This window comes from Haliotis rubra, unplaced genomic scaffold (genome assembly GCF_003918875.1).
Source record: "Haliotis rubra isolate DU_JTF1 unplaced genomic scaffold, ASM391887v1 Scf407, whole genome shotgun sequence".
NCBI classification, from domain to species: Eukaryota; Metazoa; Mollusca; class Gastropoda; order Lepetellida; family Haliotidae; genus Haliotis; species Haliotis rubra.
The window spans coordinates 952,186-978,237 of NW_025767088.1; the positions used below are offsets into that span (position 1 = coordinate 952,186).

At 43.3% G+C, this 26,052-nt stretch overlaps 1 pseudogene; it reads left to right on the forward strand.

Annotated features, from left to right (window-relative positions):
• Nucleotides 1–25,419, forward strand: part of LOC124287877 — a 36,482-nt pseudogene extending 11,063 nt beyond the window's left edge.
• The last annotated feature ends 633 nt before the right edge of the window (nt 25,420–26,052 follow it).

Here is a 26,052-nt window from a genome sequence, read left to right on the forward strand (position 1 = left end):
AACCCAGTCCCTTAGCAACAATGTGTTCATTCGTAAATTAGCAATTTCGTTTGTTTCAATCAAAACAAAAAAAAACATTGCGTAGAACAATGCACAACATAAAACGTTTTCAGTGCAAATGGCCCCACACATAGCATCACATCCTTCTAACCGGCAGGAACTTTGAGACTCAATACTGTTCATAGAGTAAAGTCTGAATTCTTGTTTTGTTTACAAACGCGCAGTCTCCTCCTGAGCGCACCCCGCCGTGAATTGCAGGGATATTTAAAAGCGGCGTAAAACCATACCACTCGCTCTTCCGGAGCACAGCGTTCGGTTTCACATCTAATGTTGAGCTACTCTACTTCGTTTTATTTCATCAAGGCACGTTGTAATTGGTGACGATGACCTTTAGCCGTTTGATTCTAAAATGTTTGAAGAATTCAGGGATGTATGTGTCGGAGATGAGTGTGAAATTTATGTTATTTAATAGACGTCCCGTGACCTGCCAAGTCGAAATGTCATCCTAAACTCTCGTTTTTTTGCTTATGCTTGTTGTTTAACGCCAAACTCTGCACTCTCCAGATATATGAGGCGGTCTTTAAATATGGTCAAATGTAACATATGTTATGTTTGGGATTACACTTTCTTAGTGAAGTACAGATTCTATTTTCAGTGGCATTCCAAACGGCAAAGTTTCAGAATATTCGTTGGTGATTTAATAAAAAAACCCAGATACCCGTGATCTCTACTATGCTATTTTCTAACTTCTGTTCTCGAGTAATAATATATCTGATTTTCATATTTTGCAACAAACACACTAAAGACTGTGGTAATGTGTCGAAAACAGAGATTTGCGATGTACATTTTCGTTGGTCATTTTCCCCAGTTTTCACAATTCTAGAATGACAATGGAATATCTTAAAATAAAATTGAAACTACCGTGAACAAAATCAGGATTATAGAGGCAGGATATACACTCTTCGTAATCACTCTCCTACCCAGAGTTCCATGCGGCCCGCATAGGTTGCTTAGTCACCATTGTGCCACAGTGTGTCTTCGTCATCACTGCATTATGAGGTCAGAATACCATGACGTCACAGACTTCAGTCAAGACTCAAATGACAATTTGTAAGAACAATACTGGAAATGTTTCAAAGATTAATAAGTGGAGTCATTTTCAAGATTATGACATACGATCCTCAAGAAATTACATAAGTAACAATATACAATAGCCGAGAACAGTGTCAATATTTTGAGTAACGTCCTCCAACTGCAATAACATCACTGACCCTCCTCCTCATTGACATTATCAGACTTTGAGTTTGACGTTGGGGCATTGCGTTTCATTCTTAAATGGAAGGCTTGTTTCATTCCATCAATATGTTTTACTGGAAGATCTCTGTGACCCTCATGCCTCAAACATGTGCACGGTGTGACTAAGCATTGTCGTCCATAATGACTGACCTTGAGATCAGAGGATGGTCATTGACAGCAAAACCCTGTCTAAGAGGTCCAATCAGATTGTGTCTGATCGTCACATGGTTTGCTGATGTTTTCCGGCCAATCGGCTGGTGGATTAAGGATGCCAATCTCTTGCAATTGCCCTCAGTGACATGAGCCATTGCCAGTTGAGGAGACCCCACATTTGCTAAAGTCAATTGATTTTCAAGCAGTAAGATCAGAAAAATTATATTTGTTTAATGACGGATTTAAATGAAGTTTTCTCTAGCATATCTACAAGTAACGTATGGTACACCTGAATGGTCTAATCATCGTACAAACAAAACTATGATATGAATATAAAGGTTATATGTGAGTTAAAAAATCATAGGTGTTGCAATATTATTTCCATGTGTATATTTGCATTAATTTGTTTCTGTTAAGATTCTGTGGGAGGCAATTGTGTACTGAGTACTACGTTTAGTTTGGGCAGGGAGAATAGAAGACGGATTGCTGTAGATTATCCCTGGTTTGGGAGAAAAGACTGCTTTGGAAATGTCTAGGCCTATTCCGGAATATTCAAGTGTAGTCTGGCCCAGAGAGTTAGTGAGTTCAGTTCACCTAATATACTATCCCAAAAGAGAAACGCATAGTCGTTTTGTATTTCTGAAATCGATTAATTACCAATTGTCAAAATATGTAACAAAAGTGTTTATAACATGATTTTACACTATTGCACAAGTGATAAATCGACTTTACCTGAAAATGTTGATTTTGATGAGATTTCTTACAAGAAAAAGGCATCGCCACAATGCAACAGAAATCACCTCCCAGTTGAAATTGTGCAGCAAAGAGCATGCACTGTCTGGCTATGAAACTCCAGATTACTTTCGGAAACCTGCATTCGTTTTGAAGGAGTTTCTAGGTCAAATCACTACGCCACGTCTTGACGCTGCGACACGGAACATCGCCATTGAAAGAATGCACACTAGAGGTTATCAGTTTTCTGTTGCCAGGCGTCTGAATGTTAATCTGAGCATGCTATCACTGCTTGCAGCTCGTTACAACCAAACAGATATAACAAATGACCGTCCCCGTACAGGCAGACCTCGAGTCACCACTGCAGGCCAGGATCGGTACATCCGGGTACTACATTTGCGTGGTCGTACTGCCACGGGTGAGAGCACAGCAGCCAGGGTGCCTGGACTTCGGAGGATATCCGGTCAAACTGTACTGAACAGGTTGAGAGAGATTGGACTGAGAGTCAGGAGACCCGACGTCGGGACCATGCTAGGTGGTCACCATCGCGCTCAACGTCTCCGTTATCTAAAATTATCCACTCGGTTGTATAGATATTACCTTCTTCTAAACTGATGTAAAAATTCATGCACTAAAGTCTATTTGTGGACGAGTTATACATGTTTGAAAATACAACATTTTCGCAACAGATTTCTGGGTTATGCGTTTCTTTTTTGGAATAGTATATGTGTCGTTACAAGAAGCCAAGCGGTTGCGTGAAGAGCACTTTCACCCTGGCTCACAGTTCCTTTTAATTCTTAGAATTTTTATAAATACGGCCCCAGGCTGTTGATCACTGGATTGTCTGGGCATTACTCGATTATTTACAGGAAATACACGTACTGTTTGTTAATCCAGGGAGAATAGAAGACTGTAGGTTTATCTGAAATATTGTCCCGCGGTTACCATACTTATCACAACACAGTAAATGGAGCAGCACTGTTGAGGAGTTCGCACAAGTCACATGATCAAACATTGTCACATGATCACCAGTGACCTGCTCCGAAATGTAGGCGTTCGACACATCTGGATCTTCAGCAGTTTCGTGACAGCCATGCATCTTGCAGAAGTGTTGCTGTTATGTGCATGTTGCACTGTTTTGTCAGCGAAGTCAAGTCGCCCGAACATTATTTTCATCCTCGCTGACGATTACGGATTCCATGATATCGGGTACCACAAGTCGGAGATAAAAACACCAAATCTTGACAAGTTAGCCGCGGCTGGGGTGAAGCTGGAAAACTACTATGTCCAGCCTATCTGTACCCCGACACGGTCCCAGTTCATGTCAGGGAGGTACCAGGTGAGTCAGTCCTACCCTTACCAGTTATAAACTATGTATTCTACAACCTGTCATTCATTCACTCCCGTGGACTTAACTGACAGATGTTTTTGGTGCATTGATAAACAGAAGATAAGGCCCCCACCCCACCGCCACCCTGCCCCCAATGCTTGTCATTTAAAAAAAATGCAAAATCAGATTCGCCAACCCCATCCTCCACCCCAAATGTGTATTTTTTACCCTCCCCAACATTCAATATATTTGGGTGTTCCTTCCCCCAACACCAGCTTCCACCTCCACCCTTTTAATTGAACACAGATAAAAGGGATATTTACATACCGGGTATTCTTGTCATTTACCTGATGAAGGAACAAGTAGCCCAGGAACACTATGTATCAATATACTTAATTAAGAAACTGTTATCTACAATACTCCTGGTCATAACTTCTCTGAATTAAATTACATAAGCTAAATATCTCTACAGAATTTCGATTGTATCATCTGTTGTATAACTCTTAGAGTGTCTTATGTATACATTCTTCTAGCCCATTGGTGAGAATAGATTTAATTAGTCTGTCTCACAGTCACTGAACCACATTATTTTCCCCACTGCCCAGCCTTTCTGCAGGGAGCCGTGACAATTTACACTTATCAGAGGGGTACACAAAGTCCGTGGTCTAGACTACTACAGCTTGTTCAGCTTGATCTGAGCTACTCTACATATGCATGACCCGGGAGGTCAAATGGCACAAACGGCAGATCGGGTTATCTTCATTTTATAGGGGTGCAGAGAATGTTATCAATGTTGCATCCGTGCAAAGCATGCATACATAGATTCGTTACACAACCTGTCCCGGAAAACAACACTTCAATTACCACTTTTTCTATTTCATGTTCAACTGCAATATTTCTGTCCCAGTAGTCGCTTTCCAAATTTTCAACAATAGGCACAACAATCAGTCCACTCCACAACCTGTAGTTGTCCGACTTCCACTTGGGATCCCCGGTGGCTGAGTGATTAGGTGGCTGACTTTGTGAGCTGGTGATTAGATGCCTGACTCTGATGGTCTTGGTTCGAATCCCTAATGGGACTCAAACAGTGTGTGACTTAGCCACTGACCCACTAGCCCACTGGCTAGTCAAAATCCAGTCAGGCCAGTAAATCTCCTCAATCACTGGCCCGGCTGGCTTGTGAATTTTCATGTGGGTCATTTTGTAACTATATCACTCCCTCAGACTTGTTAAGTTATAACACACTTTAAAAAATCATGCAAAATGATGGCCTCATAAATATGTTCATCATATTAGCAGCTTAATGATGAAACCTGTGTCTATATTCAAATTTCGGGCTAGTGAATTATTTTATGGGCAAGTAACTTTCACATAGCCAGCCCGACTGGCTAGCAACATCTGGAAACTATTTTGCTCACTGGACTCAACCCAACAAAAGAACTAGAATCTGTACCTTTACTGAGAAAGTGTTTAAAATAATATAATGATATAACATGTGTTACATTTGACCACTTTCTAAATGGCATGTGTGTTCAAGGACTTTAGTCATGTTTTCAGATTCACACAGGTTTACAACACGGTATCATCTGGGCCGTTCAGCCCAATGGCCTCCCGCTAGACAGCCCCACAGTAGCAGACAAGATCAAACAGGCCGGCTACTTCCACCCACGCTGTCGGCAAATGGCATCTGGGTTTCTACAAAGATGGCTACCTGCCTACCAATCGGGGATTTGATTCATACCTATGGTAAGGAAAGATGTCAACTGAAAAATGTGTGTTGTTTGTTTTGTTTGTGGCACTCAGCAATATTCCAGCTTATATCATGGCAGCCTGTAAATATTCCTGTAATATATAGTGTGGACTAGACAATCCTGTGATTGACGTCAGCGAACATTTATTATATACAATATGAATACGAATATGATGGTGTAAGTTAACCAAGTCAGCGACCTATTTCCGTTAGATGCTGTAATAAAAGCCCAGGTATTGAAGACCAATTCTAGTTTTCATGGTCTAAACTGTGGCAGTGGCTAGTGATGGATATGTATGTCACTGTAGCAGTGGCTAGTGATGGGACATGTATGTCACTGTAGCAGTGGCTAGTGATGGATATATATGTCACTGTAGCAGTGGCCAGTGATGGATATGTATGTCACTGTAGCAGTGGCTAGTGATGGACATGTATGTCACTGTGGCAGTGGCTAGTGATGGACATGTATGTCACCGTAGCAGTGGCTAGTGATGATATATATGTCACCGTAGCAGTGGCTAGTGATGGATATGTATGTCACCAGCAGTGGCTAGTGATGGACATGTATGTCACCGTGGCAGTGGCTAGTGATGGATTATGTATGTCACCGTAGCAGTGACTAGTGATGGATATGTATGTCACCGTAGCAGTGGCTAGTGATGACATGTATGTCACCGTAGCAGTGGCTAGTGATGGATATATATGTCACCGTAGCAGTGGCCAGTGATGGATATGTATGTCACCGTAGCAGTGGCTAGTGATGGACATGTATGTCACCGTAGCAGTGGCATAGTGATGGACATGTATGTCACCGTAGCAGCGGCTAGTGATGGATTACGTATGTCACCGTAGCAGTGACTAGTGATGGATATGTATGTCACCGTAGCAGTGGCTAGTGATGACATGTATGTCACCGTAGCAGTGGTATAGTGATGGATATATATGTCACCGTAGCAGTGGCCAGTGATGGATATGTACGTCACCGTAGCAGCGGTGGCTAGTGATGGATATATATGTCACCGCAGCAGTGGCTAGTGATGTATATGCATGTCACTACCGTAGCAGCGGCTAGTGATGGAGACGTACGTCAATACGGCAGTGGCTAGTGATGGATGTGTATGTCACCATTGACAGCAGTGGCTTCAGATGGATATGCGTATGTCACCGTAGCAGTTGGCTAGGTGATGGATATGTATGTCACCGTAGCAGCGGCTAGTGATGGACATGTATGTCACCAGCAGTGGCCAGTGATGCACATGCGCGTCACCGTAGCGCGATCTATGATGATTAACGCATGTCACCGTAGCAGTGGCTAGTGATGCACATGTATGTCACCGTAGCAGTGGCTAGTGATGGATATATATATGCCTCACCGTAGCAGTGGCCAGTGATGGATGGATACGTCACCGTAGCAGTGGCTAGTGATTGACATGTATAGTCACCGCAGCAGTGGCCAGTGATGGATGTACATGTCACCGTGTTAAGCGATCAGTGATGGATATACGTATGTCACCGTAGCAGTGGCTAGTGATGGACATGCATGTCATTGTAGCAGGCTAGTTATGGATATGTATGTCACCGGCAGCGCTAGTGATGGATATGTATGTCACCGCAGCAGCGGCCAGTGATGGACATGCATGTCACCGTAGCAGCGGCTAGTGATGGATATGTATGTCACCGTAGCAGTGGCCAGTGATGGACATGTCACCGTAGCCAGTGACCAGTGATGGATAATGCATGTCAACAGCAGTGGCCAGTGATGGACATGCATGTCACCGCGTAGCAGTGGCTAGTGATGGATATGTATGTCATCAGAAGCAGTGGTTAGTGATGGACATGCATGTCACCGTAGCAGCGGCCAGTGATGGACATGTATGTCACCGTAGCAGTGGCTAGTGATGGATATGTATGTCACCGTAGCAGAGGCCAGCGGATGGATATGCATGTCACCGCAGCAGCGGCCAGTGATGGATATGTATGTCACCGTAGCAGTGGCCAGTGATGGACATGTATGTCACCGTAGCAGTGACTAGTGATGGATACGTGCATGTCACCGTAGCAGTGGCTAGTGATGGACATGTACAGTCACCGTAGCAGTGGCTAGTGATGGATATGTATGTCACCGTAGTAGAGGCTAGTGATGGATATGTATGTCACTACCGTAGCAGCGGACTCAGAGATGGATATGTATAATCACTACCGTAGCAGTGGCTAGTGATGGATATGTATGTAACCGTAGCAGTGGCTAGTGATGGATGTATGTCACTACTGTAACAGTGGCTAGTGATGGATATGTATGTCAATGTAGCAGTGGCTAGTGATGGATTACGTGGTGTCACTCACTCGTAGCAGTGCCTAGTGATGGAAATGTTAATCACTGGTAGTAGTGGCTAGTGATGGATATATATGTCTGTAGTTGGTTAGGGATGATATATATGTCACTGTAGCAGGGCCAGTGATGGATATATATATGTCAATCATTGAAGCGGCTAGTGACGTGACATGTATGTCAAATTACCGTAGCAGTGGCTAGTGATGGATATGCATGTCACTGTAGTAGAAGGACTAGCGATGGATATGTATGTCACCATTGCAGCAGGCCTGTGATGGATATGTATGTCAACACCGTGTTATGGCCAGTGATGGATATGCATGTCACCGCAGCAGCGGCCAAGTGATGGATTACGCACGTCACCGCAGCAAGGCGACCAGTGACGGATTACCGCATGTCACCGTAGCAGCGGCTAGTGATGGACATGTATGTCACCGCAGCAGTGGCTAATGATGGATATGTGATGTCACCGCAGCAGAGGCCAGTGATGGATATGCATGTTCACCACCGTGTTAAGTGACCAGAGACGGATGTATAGTCACCACCGTAGCAGTGGCCAGAGATGGATATGTATGTAACCGTAGCAGCGGCTAGTGATGGATGTGTATGTCACCACTGTAACAGTGGCCAGTGATGGATATGTATGTCAATGTAGCAGTGGCTAGTGATGGATGTATGTCACTACTGTAGCAGTGCCTAGTGATGGAAATGTACATCACTGTAGTAGTGGCTAGTGATGGATATATATGTCACTGTAGCTGTGGCCTAGTGATGGATATGTATGTCACTGTAGCAGTGGCTAGTGATGGACATGTATGTCACCGTAGCAGTGGCTTCAAGTGATGGATATGTATGTCACCGTAGCAGTGGCTAGTGATGGACATGTATGTCACCGTAGCAGAGGCTAGTGATGTATATGTATGTGACTGCAGTACAAGCAAGTGATGGATATGCATGTGACTGTAGAGTAGCCATTGATGGATATGTATGTCACCGTAGTAGTGGCTACAGTGATGGATATGTATGTCACCGTAGCAGCGGCTATGATGGACATGTATGTCACCTGTGGCAGTGGCTGAGTATTGATGGATATGTATGTCACCAGCAGCAGTGGCTAGTGATGGATATGTATGTCACCGTTGCAGTGGCTAGTGATGGATATGTATGTCACTGTGGCAGTGGCTAGTGATGGATATGTATGTCACCACCAGCAGTGGCTAGTGAAGGATATGCACATGTCACCGTAGAGCAGCTTTCATTGATGGATACGTATGTCACCGTAGCAGTGGCTAGTGATGGACATGTATGTCCACCGTTGCAGTGGCTAGTGATGGATATGTATGTCACCGTAGCAGTGGCTAGTGATGGATATGCATGTGACTGTAGAGCAGCCATTGATGGATATGTATGTCACCGGGTAGTAGTGGCTAGTGATGGATATGTATGTCACCGTGGCAGTGGCTGTATTGATGGACATGTATGTCACTGTGGAAGTGGCTAGTGATGGATATATGTCATGTAGCAGCAAAGCAGGCCAGTGATGGATATGTATGTACTGTTGCAGTGGCTAGTGATGGATATGTATGTCACCGTAGCAGTGGCTAGTGATGGATATGTATGTCACTACCGTAGCAGTGGCTAGTGAAGGATATGTATGTCACCAGAGCAGCTATTGATGGATATGTATGTCACCGTAGCAGTGGCTAGTGATGGACATGCATGTCACCGTGGCAGTGGCTAGTGATGGATATGTATGTCACCACCGCAGCAGTGGCCAGTGATGGATATGTATGTCACCGCAGAGCAGCCATTGATGGATATGTATGTCACCGTAGCAGTGGCTAGTGATGGACATGTATGTCACCGTTGCAGCGGCTAGTGATGGATATGCATGTCACCACCGCAGCAGCGGCCAGTGATGGATATGTATGTCACCGCAGAGCAGCTATTGATGGATATGTATGTCACCGTAGCAGTGGCCAGTGATGGACATGTATGTCACTGTTGCAGTGGCTAGTGATGGACATGTATGTCACCGTGGCAGTGGCTAGTGATGGATATGTATGTCACTGCAGCAGTGGCTAGGTGATGGATATGTATGTCACCGTTGCAGTGGCTAAAGTGATGGATATGTATGTCACCGTAGCAGTGGCTAGTGATGGATATGTATGTCACCACCGTAGCAGTGGCTAGTGAAGGATATGTATGTCACTGTAGAGTAGCTATTGATCGATATGTATGTCACTGTGGCAGTGGCTAGTGATGGACATGTATGTCACTGTGGCAGTGGCTAGTGATGGATATGTATGTCACTACTGCAGCAGTGGCTAGTGATGGATATGTATGTCACTGTAGAGTAGCTATTGGTGGATATGTATGTCACTGTAGCAGTGGCTAGTGATGGACATGTATGTCACTGTTGCAGTGGCTAGTGATGGATATGTATGTCACTACTGCAGCAGTGGCTAGTGATGGATATGTATGTCACTGTACAGTAGCTATTGATGGATATGTATGTCACTGTAGCAGTGGCTAGTGATGGACATGTATGTCACTGTGGCAGTGGCTAGTGATGGATATGTATGTCACTGTAGCAGTGGCTAGTGATGGATATGTATGTCACCGTAGCAGTGGCCAGTGATGGATATGTAAGTCACCGGTGACAGTGGCTAGTGATGGATATGTATGTCAACACGTAGTAGTGGCTAGTGATGGATATGCATGTCACCGTAGCAGTGGCTAGTGATGGACATGTATGTCACCGTGGCAGTGGCTAGTGATGGATATGTATGTCACCGTAGCAGTGGCTAGTGATGGATATGTATGTCACCGTAGCAGTGGCTAGTGATGGACATGTATGTCACCGTAGCAGTGGCTAGTGATCGATATGTATGTCACCGTAGCAGTGGCTAGTGATGGATACGCATGTCACCGTTGCATGGCCAGTGATGGATATGTATGTCACTACCTAGCAGTGGCCAGTGATGGATATGTATGTCACCGTAGCAGTGGCTAGTGATGGATATGTATGTCACCGTTGCAGTGGCTAGTGATGGATATGTATGTCACCGTTGCAGTGGCCAGTGATGGATATGCATGTCACCACTCTAGCAGTGGCCAGTGATGGATATGTATGTCACCGTAGCAGTGGCTAGTGATGGACATGTATGTCACCGCAGCAGCGGCCAGTGATGGATATGTATGTCACTGTAGCAGAGGCTAGTGATGGATATGTATGTCACTACACTGCAGCAAGTGACTCAGGAGATGGATATGCATGTCACCACCGTAGCAGTGGCTAGTGATGGATATGTATGTAACCGTAGCAGTGGCTAGTGATGGATGTGTATGTCACCACTGTAAAGCAGTGGCTAGTGATGGACATGTATGTCACCGTAGCAGTGGCTAGTGATGGATCTGCATGTCACCACTGTAGCAGTGCCCAGTGATGGAAATGTACATCACCGTAGTAGTGGCTAGTGATGGATATATATGTCACCGTAGCCGTGGCTAGTGATGGATATGTATGTCACCGTAGCAGTGGCTGGGGTGATGGGACATGTATGTCACTGTAGCAGTGGCTAGTGATGGACATGTATGTGACCGTAGTAGTGGCTAGTGATGGACATGCATGAGACCGTAGAGCAGCTATTGATGGATATGTATGTCACCGTAGTAGTGGCTAGTGATGGATATGTATGCCCACCGTGGCAGTGGCTAGTGATGGACATGTATGTCACCGTAGCAGTGGCTACCTGATGGATATGTATGTCACCAGTAGCAGTGGCTAGTGATGGATATGTATGTCACTGTAGTAGTGGCTAGTGATGGATATATATGTCACTGTAGCTGTGGCTAGTGATGGATATGTATGTCACTGTAGCAGTGGCTAGTGATGGACATGTATGTCACTGTAGCAGTGGCTAGTAATGGATATGTATGAGACTGTAGAGTAGCTATTGATGGATATGTATGTCACTGTAGCAGTGGCTAGTGATGGACATGTATGTGACTGTAGTAGTGGCTAGTGATGGACATGCATGAGACTGTAGAGTAGCTATTGATGGATGTGTATGTCACTGTAGTAGTGGCTAGTGATGGATATGTATGTCACTGTGGCAGTGGCTAGTGATGGACATGTATGTCACTGTGGCAGTGGCTAGTGATGGATATGTATGTCACCGTAGCAGTGGCTAGTGATGGATATGTATGTCACTGTTTGCAGTGGCTAGTGATGGATATGTATGTCACTGTAGCAGTGGCTAGTGATGGATATGTATGTCACTACAAACGTAGCAGTGGCTAGTGAAGGATATGTATGTCACTGTAGAGTAGTTATTGATGGATATGTATGTCACTGTAGCAGTGGCTAGTGATGGACATGTATGTCACTGTTGCAGTGGCTAGTGATGGATATGTATGTCACTGTAGCAGTGGCTAGTGATGGATATGCATGTGACTGTAGAGCAGCTATTGATGGATATGTATGTCACTGTAGTAGTGGCTGAAAGTGATGGATATGTATGTCACTGTGGCAAGGTGGCTAGTGATGGAGATGTATGTCACTGTGGCAGTGGCTAGTGGTGGATATGTATGTCACTGTAGCAGTGGCTAGTGATGGATATGTATGTCACTGTTGCAGTGGCTAGTGATGGATATGTATGTCACTGTAGCAGTGGCTAGTGATGGATATGTATGTCACTACTGCAGCAGTGGCTAGTGAAGGATATGTATGTCACTGTAGAGTAGCTATTGATGGATATGTATGTCACTGTAGCAGTGGCTATTGATGGACATGTATGTCACTGTAGCAGTGGCTAGTGATGGATATGTATGTGACTGTAGCAGTGGCTAGTGATGGATATGTATGTCACTGTAGCAGTGGCTAGTGATGGACATGTATGTCACTGTGACAGTGGCTAGTGATGGATATGTATGTCACTGTAGCAGAGGCTAGTGATGGATATGTATGTCACTGTAGCAGAGGCTAGTGATGGATATGTATGTCACTACTGTAGCAGTGACTAGAGATGGATATGTATGTCACTACTGTAGCAGTGGCTAGTGATGGATATGTATGTAACTGTAGCAGTGGCTAGTGATGGATGTGTATGTCACTACTGTAACAGTGGCTAGTGATGGATATGTATGTCAATGTAGCAGTGGCTAGTGATGGACATGTATGTCACTACTGTAGCAGTGCCTAGTGATGGAAATGTTAATCACTGTAGTAGTGGCTAGTGATGGATATATATGTAACTGTAGCTGTGGCTAGTGATGGATATGTATGTCACTGTAGCAGTGGCTAGTGATGGATATATATGTCACTGTAGCAGTGGCTAGTGATGGACATGTATGTCACTACTGTAGCAGTGGCTAGTGATGGATATGTATGTCACTGTAGTAGTGACTAGTGATGGATATGTATGTCACTATTGTAGCAGTGGCTTGTGATGGATATGTATGTCACTGTAGCAGTGGCTAGTGATGGATATGTACGTCACTGTAGCAGCGGCTAGTGATGATTACGTATGTCACTGTAGCAGTGACTAGTGATGGAATGCATTATGTCGCCCACCTGTAGCAGTGGCTAGTGATGAACATGTATGTCACTCTTAGCAGTGGCTAGTGATGGATATGTATGTCACTGTAGCAGAGGCTAGTGATGGATATGTATGTCACTACCGTAGCAGTGACTAGAGATGGATATGTATGTCACTACTGTAGCAGTGGCTAGTGATGGATATGTATGTAACCGTAGCAGTGGCTAGTGATGAGATGTATGTCACTACTGTAACAGTGGCTAGTGATGGATATGTATGTCAATGTAGCAGTGGCTAGTGATGGATGTGTATGTCACTACCGTAGCAGTGCCTAGTGATGGAAATGCGTACATCACCTGTAGTAGTGGCTAGTGATGGATATATATGTCACTGTAGCTGTGGCTAGTGATGGATATGTATGTCACCAGCAGTGGCTAGTGATGGACATGTATGTCACCGTAGCAGTGGCTAGTGATGATATGTATGTCACCGTAGCAGTGGCTAGTGATGGACATGTATGTCTGCAGCAGAGGCTAGTGATGTATATGTATGTGACCGTAGCAAGTCGCCAGTGATGGATATGCATGTGACCGTAGAGTAGCCATTGATGGATATGTATGTCACTGCAGTAGTGGCTAGTGATGGATATATGTATGTCACCGTGGCAGTGGCTAGTGATGGACATGTATGTCACCGTGGCAGTGGCTAGTGATGGATATGTATGTCACCGTAGCAGTGGCTAGTGATGGATATGTATGTCACCGTTGCAGTGGCCAGTGATGGATATGTATGTCACCGTAGCAGTGGCTAGTGATGGATATGTATGTCACCACCGTAGCAGTGGCTAGTGAAGGATATGCATGTCACTACTGCAGAGTAGCTATTGATGGATATGTATGTCACTGTAGCAGTGGCCAGTGATGGACATGTATGTCACCTTTGTTGCAGTGGCTAGTGATGGATATGTATGTCACTGTAGCAGTGGCTAGTGATGGATATGCACCGTGACTGCAGAGTAGCTATTGATGGATATGTATGTCACTGTAGTAGTGGCTAGTGATGGATATGTATGTCACCGTGGCAGTGGCTAGTGATGGATATGTATGTCACCGTGGAAGTGGCTGCAAAGTGATGGATATGTATGTCACCGTAGCAGTGGCTGAGTGATGGATATGTATGTCACTGAATGATGCATGTGGCTAGTGATGGATATGTATGTCACCGTAGCAGTGGCTAGTGATGGATATGTATGTCACTACCAGCAGTGGCTAGTGAAGATGGATATGTATGTCACCGTAGAGTAGCTCCATTGATGGATAGCGTATGTCACTGTAGCAGTGGCTAGTGATGGACATGTATGTCACTGTGGCAGTGGCTAGTGATGGATATGTATGTCACTACCACTGCAGCAGTGGCTAGTGATGGATATGTATGTCACTGTAGAGTAGCTATTGATGGATATGTATGTCACCGCTGTAGCAGTGGCTAGTGATGGATATGTATGTCACTGTTGCAGTGGCTAGTGATGGATATGTATGTCACTACTGCAGCAGTGGCTAGTGATGGATATGTATGTCACCGTAGAGTAGCCATTGATGGATATGTATGTCACCGTAGCAGTGGCTAGTGATGGACATGTATGTCACCGTTGCAGTGGCTAGTGATGGACATATGCTTATATGTCACCGTGGCAGTGGCTAGTGATGGATATGTATGTCACCGTAGCAGTGGCTAGTGATGGATATGTATGTCACCGTTGCAGTGGCTAGATATGATGGATATATGTATGTCACTGTAGCAGTGGCTAGTGATGGTCACCGTGGCAGTGGCTATATGTATGTCACTACTGTAGCAGTGGCTAGTGAAGGATATGTATGTCACTGTAGAGTAGCTATTGATGGATATGTATGTCACTGTAGCAGTGGCTAGTGATGGACATGTATGTCACTGTGGCAGTGGCTAGTGATGGATATGTATGTCACTACTGCAGCAGTGGCTAGTGATGGATATGTATGTCACTGTAGAGTAGCTATTGATGGATATGTATGTCACTGTAGCAGTGGCTAGTGATGGACATGTATGTCACTGTTGCAGTGGCTAGTGATGGATATGTATGTCACTACTGCAGCAGTGGCTAGTGATGGAAAAATATATGTATGTCACTGTACAGTAGCTATTGATGGATATGTATGTCACTGTAGGAGTGGCTAGTGATGGACATGTATGTCACTGTGGCAGTGGCTAGTGATGGATATGTATGTCACTGTAGCAGTGGCTAGTGATGGATATGTATGTCACTGTAGCAGTGGCTAGTGATGGATATGTAAGTCACTGTGACAGTGGCTAGTGATGGATATGTATGTCAATGTAGTAGTGGCTAGTGATGGATATGTATGTCACTGTAGCAGTGGCTAGTGATGGACATGTATGTCACAGATAGAGCTATGTCACTGTGGCAGTGGCTAGTGATGGATATGTATGTCACTGTAGCAGTGGCTAGTGATGGATATGTATGTCACTGTAGCAGTGGCTAGTGATGGACATGTATGTCACTGTAGCAGTGGCTAGTGATCGATATGTATGTCACTGTAGCAGTGGCTAGTGATGGATATGCATGTCACTGTTGCAGTGGCTAGTGATGGATATGTATGTCACTACTCTAGCAGTGGCTAGTGATGGATATGTATGTCACTGTAGCAGTGGCTAGTGATGGATATGTATGTCACTGTTGCAGTGGCTAGTGATGGATATGTATGTCACTGTTGCAGTGGCTAGTGATGGATATGTATGTCACTACTCTAGCAGTGGCTAGTGATGGATATGTATGTCACTGTAGCAGTGGCTAGTGATGGACATGTATGTCACTGTAGCAGTGGCTAGTGATGGATATGTATGTCACTGTAGCAGAGGCTAGTGATGGATATGTATGTCACTACTGTAGCAGTGACTAGAGATGGATATGTATGTCACTACTGTAGCAGTGGCTAGTGATGGATATGTATGTAACTGTAGCAGTGGCTAGTGATGGATGTGTATGTCACTACTGTAACAGTGGCTAGTGATGGATATGTATGTCAATGTAGCAGTGGCTAGTGATGGATCTGTATGTCACTACTGTAGCAGTGCCTAGTGATGGAAATGTACATCACTGTAGTAGTGGCTAGTGATGGATATATATGTCACTGTAGCTGTGGCTAGTGATGGATATGTATGTCACTGTAGCAGTGGCTAGTGATGGACATGTATGTCACTGTAGCAGTGGCTAGTGATGGACATGTATGTGACTGTAGTAGTGGCTAGTGATGGACATGCATGAGACTGTAGAGTAGCTATTGATGGATATGTATGTCACTGTAGTAGTGGCTAGTGATGGATATGTATGTCACTGTGGCAGTGGCTAGTGATGGACATGTATGTCACTGTAGCAGTGGCTAGTGATGGATATGTATGTCACTGTAGCAGTGGCTAGTGATGGATATGTATGTCACTGTAGTAGTGGCTAGTGATGGATATATATGTCACTGTAGCTGTGGCTAGTGATGGATATGTATGTCACTGTAGCAGTGGCTAGTGATGGACATGTATGTCACTGTAGCAGTGGCTAGTAATGGATATGTATGAGACTGTAGAGTAGCTATTGATGGATATGTATGTCACTGTAGCAGTGGCTAGTGATGGACATGTATGTGACTGTAGTAGTGGCTAGTGATGGACATGCATGAGACTGTAGAGTAGCTATTGATGGATGTGTATGTCACTGTAGTAGTGGCTAGTGATGGATATGTATGTCACTGTGGCAGTAGCTAGTGATGGACATGTATGTCACTGTGGCAGTGGCTAGTGATGGATATGTATGTCACTGTAGCAGTGGCTAGTGATGGATATGTATGTCACTGTTGCAGTGGCTAGTGATGGATATGTATGTCACTGTAGCAGTGGCTAGTGATGGATATGTATGTCACTACTGTAGCAGTGGCTAGTGAAGGATATGTATGTCACTGTAGAGTAGCTATTGATGGATATGTATGTCACTGTAGCAGTGGCTAGTGATGGACATGTATGTCACTGTTGCAGTGGCTAGTGATGGATATGTATGTCACTGTAGCAGTGGCTAGTGATGGATATGCATGTGACTGTAGAGTAGCTATTGATGGATATGTATGTCACTGTAGTAGTGGCTAGTGATGGATATGTATGTCACTGTGGCAGTGGCTAGTGATGGAGATGTATGTCACTGTGGCAGTGGCTAGTGGTGGATATGTATGTCACTGTAGCAGTGGCTAGTGATGGATATGTATGTCACTGTTGCAGTGGCTAGTGATGGATATGTATGTCACTGTAGCAGTGGCTAGTGATGGATATGTATGTCACTACTGTAGCAGTGGCTAGTGAAGGATATGTATGTCACTGTAGAGTAGCTATTGATGGATATGTATGTCACTGTAGCAGTGGCTATTGATGGACATGTATGTCACTGTAGCAGTGGCTAGTGATGGATATGTATGTGACTGTAGCAGTGGCTAGTGATGGATATGTATGTCACTGTAGCAGTGGCTAGTGATGGACATGTATGTCACTGTGACAGTGGCTAGTGATGGATATGTATGTCACTGTAGTAGTGGCTAGTGATGGATATGTATGTCACTGTAGCAGTGGCTAGTGATGGACATGTATGTCACTGTGGCAGTGGCTAGTGATGGATATGCATGTCACTGTAGCAGTGGCTAGTGATGGATATGTATGTCACTGTAGCAGTGGCTAGTGATGGACATGTATGTCACTGTAGCAGTGGCCAGTGATGGATATGTATGTCACTGTTGCAGTGGCTAGTGATGGATATGTATGTCACTGTTGCAGTGGCTAGTGATGGATATGTATGTCACTACTCTAGCAGTGGCTAGTGATGGATATGTATGTCACTGTAGCTGTGGCTAGTGATGGACATGTTTGTCACTGTAGCAGTGGCTAGTGATGGACGTGTATGTCACTGTAGCAGTGGCTATTGATGGATATATATGTCACTGTGGCAGTGGCTAGTGATGGATATGTATGTCACTGTAGTAGTGGCTAGTTATGGATATGTATGTCACTGTAGCAGTGGCTAGTGATGGATATGTATGTCACTGTGGCAGTGGCTAGTGATGGATATGTATGTCACTGTAGCAGTGGCTTGTGATGGATATGTATGTCACTGTAGCAGTGGCTAGTGATGGATTTGTATGTCACTGTGGCAGTGGCTAGTGATGGATATGTATGTCACTGTAGCAGTGGCTAGTGATGGATGTGTATGTGACTACTGTAGCAGTGGCTAGTGATGGACATGTATGTCACTGTAGTAGTGGCTAGTGATGGACATGTATGTCACTGTAGCAGTGGCTAGTGATGGATATGTATGTCACTGTAGCAGTGGCTAGTGATGGATATGTATGTCACTGTTGCAGTGGCTAGTGATGGATGTGTATGTCACTATTGTAGTAGTGGCTAGTGATGGATATGTATGTCACTGTAGCAGTGGCTAGTGATGGATATGTATGTCACTACTCTAGCAGTGGCTAGTGATCGATATGTATGTCACTGTAGCAGTGGCTAGTGATGGATATGTATGTCACTGTAGCAGTGGCTAGTGATCGCTATGTATGTCACTGTAGCAGTGGCTAGTGATGGATATGTATGTCACTGTTGCAGTGGCTAGTGATGGATATGTATGTCACTACTCCAGCAGTGGCTAGTGATGGATATGTATGTCACTGTAGCAGTGGCTAGTGATGGATATGTATGTCACTGTTGCAGTGGCTAGTGATGGATATGTATGTCACTGTTGCAGTGGCTAGTGATGGATATGTATGTCACTGTAGCAGTGGCTAGTGAGGGATATGTATGTCACTGTAGCAGTGGCTAGTGATGGACATGTATGTCACTGTAGCAGTGGCTAGTGATGGACGTGTATGTCACTGTAGCAGTGGCTATTGATGGATATATATGTCACTGTGGCAGTGGCTAGTGATGGATATGTATGTCACTGTAGCAGTGGCTAGTGATGGATATGTATGTCACTGTAGCAGTGGCTAGTGATGTATATGTTTGTCACTGTTGCAGTGGCTAGTGATGGATGTGTATGTCACTATTGTAGTAGTGGCTAGTGATGGATATGTATGTCACTGTAGCAGTGGCTAGTGATGGATATGTATGTAACTGTGGCAGTGGCTAGTGATGGATATGTATGTCACTGTAGCAGTGGCTAGTGATGGATATGTATGTCTCTGTTGCAGTGGCTAGTGATGGATATGTATGTCACTGTAGCAGTGGCTAGTAATGGATATGTATGTCACTGTAGCAGTGGCTAGTGATGGATATGTATGTCACTGTAGCTGTGGCTAGTGATGGATGTGTATGTCACTATTGTAGCAGTGGCTAGTGATGGATATGTATGTCACTGTGGCAGTGGCTAGTGATGGATATGTATGTCACTGTAGCAGTGGCTAGTGATGGATATGTATGTATACTTACTCTTAACAACTTGCAGGCTACCTGACTGGCAGCGAGGACTACTTCACACACAATCGTTGCGACAACCACGATGCCAATTATATGTATTGTGGCCTTGACCTACATAACAATACAACCCCAGTTTTCAATGAGACCGGCCACTATTCAACGTATCTGTTTACGGAGAGGGCTATCAGTGTGATCAAGGATCATGATGAGTCCAAAGTAGGTGCAAGTTCCATCGAGAATGTTTCATTTCATTTCAATTTCAGTTTAAATCTTGAAATTAACGTCAGTGTATGTGTGGTGACTTTGTCAGCCAGTTTTGCTGCACACACTAACTTGATTGCCTTTAACTGTGACTGGAGCTTCACTTGTGATAAAAGGCCCATAGTCAAGCATATTTTGCTGGCATCTCATAGTATACACATGGAAAAAAGTATGGCAACACCCAATATTTTTCAATATCCCAGACCCTTCTCATTGACTATATCAGACATTTAATTTGACATTGTGGTTTGGTATTCTATTCTTCATGGAGGGCTTGTTGTAATACATTCAGATTTGTATTGGAGGATCTCATAATGTTCCAAACATGCTTTATGGGATTTGGAATCTGGACTCCTGGTGGTCCAAGGTAGGGTTGCTGTATCCCCTTGACGTGAGAAATCACCAAGGACATGTGTAGGATGTGGCCCATGTGTCATCCTTGAAGACTGTTTAGAGGATGGCCATCAAATGTGGTACAACAACCAAAAACATAAATGATATTGTTATAGTACATGTTTTAATTATAATTTTTTAACTAAAATTTGCTTTCAAGTGTGACTTTGTGTATATACAATACTTGTGTACATGTGTTAACTTGGTCTCATAGCTAAAATAGGCTTATAGCTCATGTGATGTTAAATTTGAACTCACCCACTGCTTTGACAGTGGTAAGTTTCTTGTAGGCTCATCATGTTTTTGTTTCTTGTTTGCAGCCATTTTTCCTGTACCTCGCCTATCAGTCTACGCACGGACCTCTGCAGGTCCCAGGGAAATATTTGAATCCGTACAGCCACATCAAAGACTTGAACAGGCGCACTTTTGCCGGTAATATAGTCACTGTTAAACCTGACATATTCAGTAGGTGGTCCAGTGTATGGCCTCTTTCTCCTCACACAGAGTGACTTGGGTTCTACTCTGTTTTTACCAATATGTCTGCTATATCATGACTTGTAATTGTCTAACTTTCCTTGATCGGCAGTATGCTTCACCATTAGGAAAAGAGTTAATCTGACAAAATATTGAACATTTTGCTGTAGGTAAGCAGTGTTTGTTGGACAAACTTACCTCTTATAATTGAAAATTAGTGATACTTCATTTATAATTTAGTCAGCCAATCTTCATATGATAATAGTGAATGTTTTGAGAGTGCATCACCACTTGCACTTCTTTATGACCATAGTTGTTTGTAAAGGAATCGCTCTTGAAAGATGATTGGTGTATGACGTGAAATTTGCATGTGTACGATTTTCGTTTTCAAACAAAAAACTGTCTAGGAACAAACACTAACAACTGTGTGATGCAAGATGATTGTCAAAATTTATGGTTTACAGTGATTTATCGACCTTCTTGAAAACCGTCGAAATCAAGAATGACACCCCGTGTGTGTTCTTATTCACATGGTCCGGCTGTCGACAAAAACAACCATACAGGGCCCAGTTCCACGAAACGATCTTGGAAGTAAAGTGATTGTAACACACATACCTCAGCATCGACTTATGATCATCATAGATATTACGATCACATTGTGCAATGGGGCCCAGATGATTATCGTTTACATGTTTTCAACTTCAAGGGATGACTGCATGTATGGACGAGGATCGGAAACATCACTGCAGCTCTCAGTGCTACTGGCCAGCTGGAGAATACCCTCATTGTCTTCTCCACAGGTAAGTAAATTCTGAGGTACTGGTAAGTTTATATTCAAACTTGGAATTTCTACTGTAATCTACGTCAGGACTTGGACTGAATGTGAACCTCTGAGTAGGTCTAGCTAAATTTCCCTCAAGCCTCATAAAACTTGTCTTCCATTCTGACTTAAGTAGGTCAGATTTAAGTAGGTCAGTAAGATTAGCTAGAAAAAGATTTTCACGGGCTATGGTTAAAGGTCACATGCAACAAAAAAATCAAACATAATTAAAACACAATTATCACTTATTCATGACATATAATATACATTGCTGATTATGAAAAAACATATAAACAAAATTATAAGCGTACAATCGCGAATCAAAAGTGCAATATTTTGTACTTGCGTTTACTTCCCAAGAAACGAAGCAGCCGGGATACCGAACCCAGTCAGAGCGGGTGGGTGTACACTCAACTCGGGTCATAAATCAATACGTTTTATTTATGGTGTATAGCTTGATAGGTGTTAAGTTCAAATTGCATGTGGTCAGTGATCGAAGTTGTGTATTGAATATTGTCATTAGCAGACAGGGAGGCAGACACATAGGTGTCAATAAAACAGACATTGAGTTTTGTCTGTGACAACGACATATCTATATCACAGTTAGAAATTCTGTCAACGCTAAACAATGACATTGCTTTTAAGTATCGAACTGAGAAAGTGACTCGGTAAGAAGAACGTGTGGTGAAATAGACAAATGAAATGATATAAACAGTTAAATCGGTAATCTACTGTCATAACATATAAAAAGCTCGCGCCTGTGAAATATCAACAAAACATTAGAAAAATGGCTCACACCAAAGCCTTCACTGAGTATTCACCGCCAGCGAAGGTTTTCCGTCTTGAAATGTCCAATGCCTCACTGTATGACACATAGCTGAGTAGATCTAGATCCTAACAAGGTTCTTTTATGTAATGAGCAGATCATTTACTATTTGTTTTGATTAGACTACTCCTGTTCACGACCTTATAATCCGGATAACCCGCTTCCAAGCTGCGCGAACCTATTTCACTGTGCAAGTGCTATGAGCGCAGCGCAGCTGTTAAAACCACTTTTTCCCCCAATCGCTGGGGGAAAATTAGTGATTCGTTTGAACTCCGATTTCGCGCGGTTGGAATTTGCATTTTTGATGATTTGTCCAAACCGAAGGTATCAGAATCTGCAAAGTTGTGTTTACGTTGCATGTGACCTTTAAGTTTGACTTTGTTTGTTGCTTAATACTGCCCTCCACAATATTCCAGCTGTATGGTAGCGGTCTGTAAATAATCGAGTCAGAACAATCTAGAACCAGACAATCTAGTGATCAACACTATGAGCATCGATCTCATACAATGGGATACAATGACATGTGACAACGAAGTTAGAGAGCCTAAACCCCCTTTCCCCCCACACACCTCGATCATCACGTTAGTTTTATGACAAGCATAGGTTGTTTGCGGGTTTATTTAAGCTTGAAGACTAGAAGTTTTGTATTTGAGAATGTTGTAGAATTATGCGAGTCTACTAATTATTCATGACTGTCCTGACAAAGTACTCGTGTTTCAGACAATGGCGGTCAGATCCACGCAGGGGGAAACAACTGGCCACTAAGGGGGTGGAAGGCGTCGTTATGGGAAGGGGGATTCCATGGTGTGGGTTTTGTGTATGGTGATATGCTGAAGAACAAAGGAACTGTCAATAATCAACTGATCCATGTCTCTGATTGGTTCCCCCAACATTGGTGGGGGTGTGGCTGGCGGGAACACCAATGGAACAAAGCCTCTGGATGGATTTGACCAATGGAAGACCATCAGGTATGCTAGTATTTAGTGTAGTAGAGCTTGTAGAATTATGCGAAATATGCATAGTTGCCGGGAAGCACATGCAAACTATCCAAATCATCATCATCATCATCATCATCATCATCAACAACAACAATAGCAGAGAAAATATAGCGTAGAGCTAGTCTATCTCCCAAAGCCTTGAGAATAAATTAAATACAAGACCTGCTCAAGGCTAGGATCAATTGGCAAGTCCAAATTGCCTCACAGCCCCTGAAAATACGGTTTGTTCTAGGCTCCAATTAGATTTGTTTTGAAGATAAAATGTTTCTTAATTTTAATATTGTCATTCAAGCAAGGTCATACATATAGCTGTTTGAATGTTGAGACGTGCTGAGTGTTTGTGTGTTGTTTGATGGTATTGACTTGTTCAAATGATTTACATTTCTGTGTTGAATTTAGACATGTTAGGGTAAATTTCCATCTATGAAGTATGAATTTGAAACCTTTGCTTTACAATTTATATGTTTGGAAAAAGGAGGTCTCTTCAGTAGTATATGTCACAATGACAGCAATGTTTTACTTGCCTTACACAACAAGGGAAATTCTTACATCAATTTGCCATTGTTCCAGTGAAGGTGGAGCCAGTCCGAGGAAGGAGCTCCTACACAACATTGACATCTTGACACAACCCAAGGGAGCTAAGCTTTTTTAACAACACCTTCGACACGCGGATCAGAGCAGCTATACGAGTCGGGGACTGGAAGCTCATCACAGGAAGTCCAGGTTTGTGGACACTCACTGCTTAATACTGTAGGGTAGGTAGGCGGCCTAGGTGTTCGCTCATCACGCCAAAGATCCAGTTTCGATTCCCCACATAATCACAATGTGTGTGAAGTCCATTTCTACTGTCTCCTGCTGTGATATTACTGGAATACTGCTAAAAGCGGCGTAAAACTAAACTCACTCCAATTAATACTGTAGCTGGTGACAGGTGTCGAGACTACGGATACACAATGCCATTTGGTCAAATGTAACATTTGTTTTATTTGGTATTACAGTTTCTCAATAAAGTACAGATTTTAGTACTTGTTTTGTTTGACACTTGACAAAGGGGTACACATGATTTTAGTCAAGGTGCTGTAGTAAGTTAATGCTCTTTGTGAGGTAGGACGTTTTATTACAATCTTGATTAATGAACATACTGTTTTGGGCAGTGCCACCATTTTATTTACTTTGGTAATTAATATGAATAAAGGAATCTGATTGGCCAAGAGGGGATATAGTTAAATAGCCACTGGTTGGGCTATGATTGAGGTGTGAAATTCCAGGCTAGTTTGACAAGGGTGGACGTTTGTAGACAGTTACCTCCCTTACCTCAGGAGAACAGTTCCAGCGCTTTAAAACTGATGAAATAAAAGTTTATGTATGACTTCTGGGATGAAATGTTCCTGTACTTAAGATAATAACTAACAAAGGTTCACTATAAGCATTTATACTCTTAACAAGTAGCATCAATGTAAATTATGCCAGTAGAGTGATCTCCCTTGGCTCCTGTGTAATGGCTACCATGCTCGTAGATCGAATAAAGGACCTTTTAAACAGAAGTCCTTGTTTCATTGCAAGTTTTAAGACAACTTCCATGTCTTTGCTCACACCGTCTCCACCCTCAGGAAACGGTAGCTGGATTCCGCCGCCACATCTCAGTAAGGAGGCGGTTGTGGACAAGGATGATCAGGCGAAGAATCTTTGGTTGTTTGACATCGCAAAGGACCCAAATGAACACAATGACTTGTCAGCATCACAACCAGACATTGTTAAGAAGCTTCTGGACCGACTAGAGTACTACCAGAAAACAGCAGTACCCCCCCCAGGTACCCTGATCCTGACCCCAAGTGTGACCCCAAACTACATGGAGGAGTGTGGGGGCCGTGGGAGTAAACAGAACTAACTCTACAGTCATTGTTTTAAGTAGAACAGGTTGGCCCTGAATTGTGTTAACATCCCAGTATAAAATGTTTTTGATTAACTAATAAACATAAAATGCTCAGTGAAACGCTGATCATAGTCAAAACATCAGACCAACTCTGTGATGTTTTTGCAGAATTTACCTCAAATTTTTTTTAAAAAGTTATAGAACAAATACTCATTAAAATATTGACGCAATTCACTATTTGGTACGAGGGAGGAGTGCAGAGAAAAGGACAACCAGGTGTTCAGACAATGCTGTAGACATATTTCACTTAATTCTCCATAGTCAATAGATAGGATTGTTGAAGTCAATCAATAATGCTTGTTTTATCAACCTACACGAGTTTATGATATATCGTATTGGAAATGGATTGTTAACATAAAAAACAGTTTGTTTTTTAGAGAACCATCTGTCGTTGGATAGTCTCAGTGAGTGAGTGAGTGTTGTTTTACGCGGCTTTTAGCACTATTCCAGCAATATCACGGTGGGGGACACCACAAATAGGCTTCACACATTGTGCCCATGTGGGGAATCGAACCTAAATCTTCGGCGTGACAAGTAAACGCATTAACCACTAGGCTAGTCTCAGACATGATAATGGATAGTCTCAGACATGATAGTTCATGAAGTCTTCTTTCTGGTGATAGCACAAATTTGTTATTCAGGAACTGATAAAATATCTTGTCATTAGTTATCAACAGTATTTATGTGGACCATACTTTAATCATATTTTACTTACG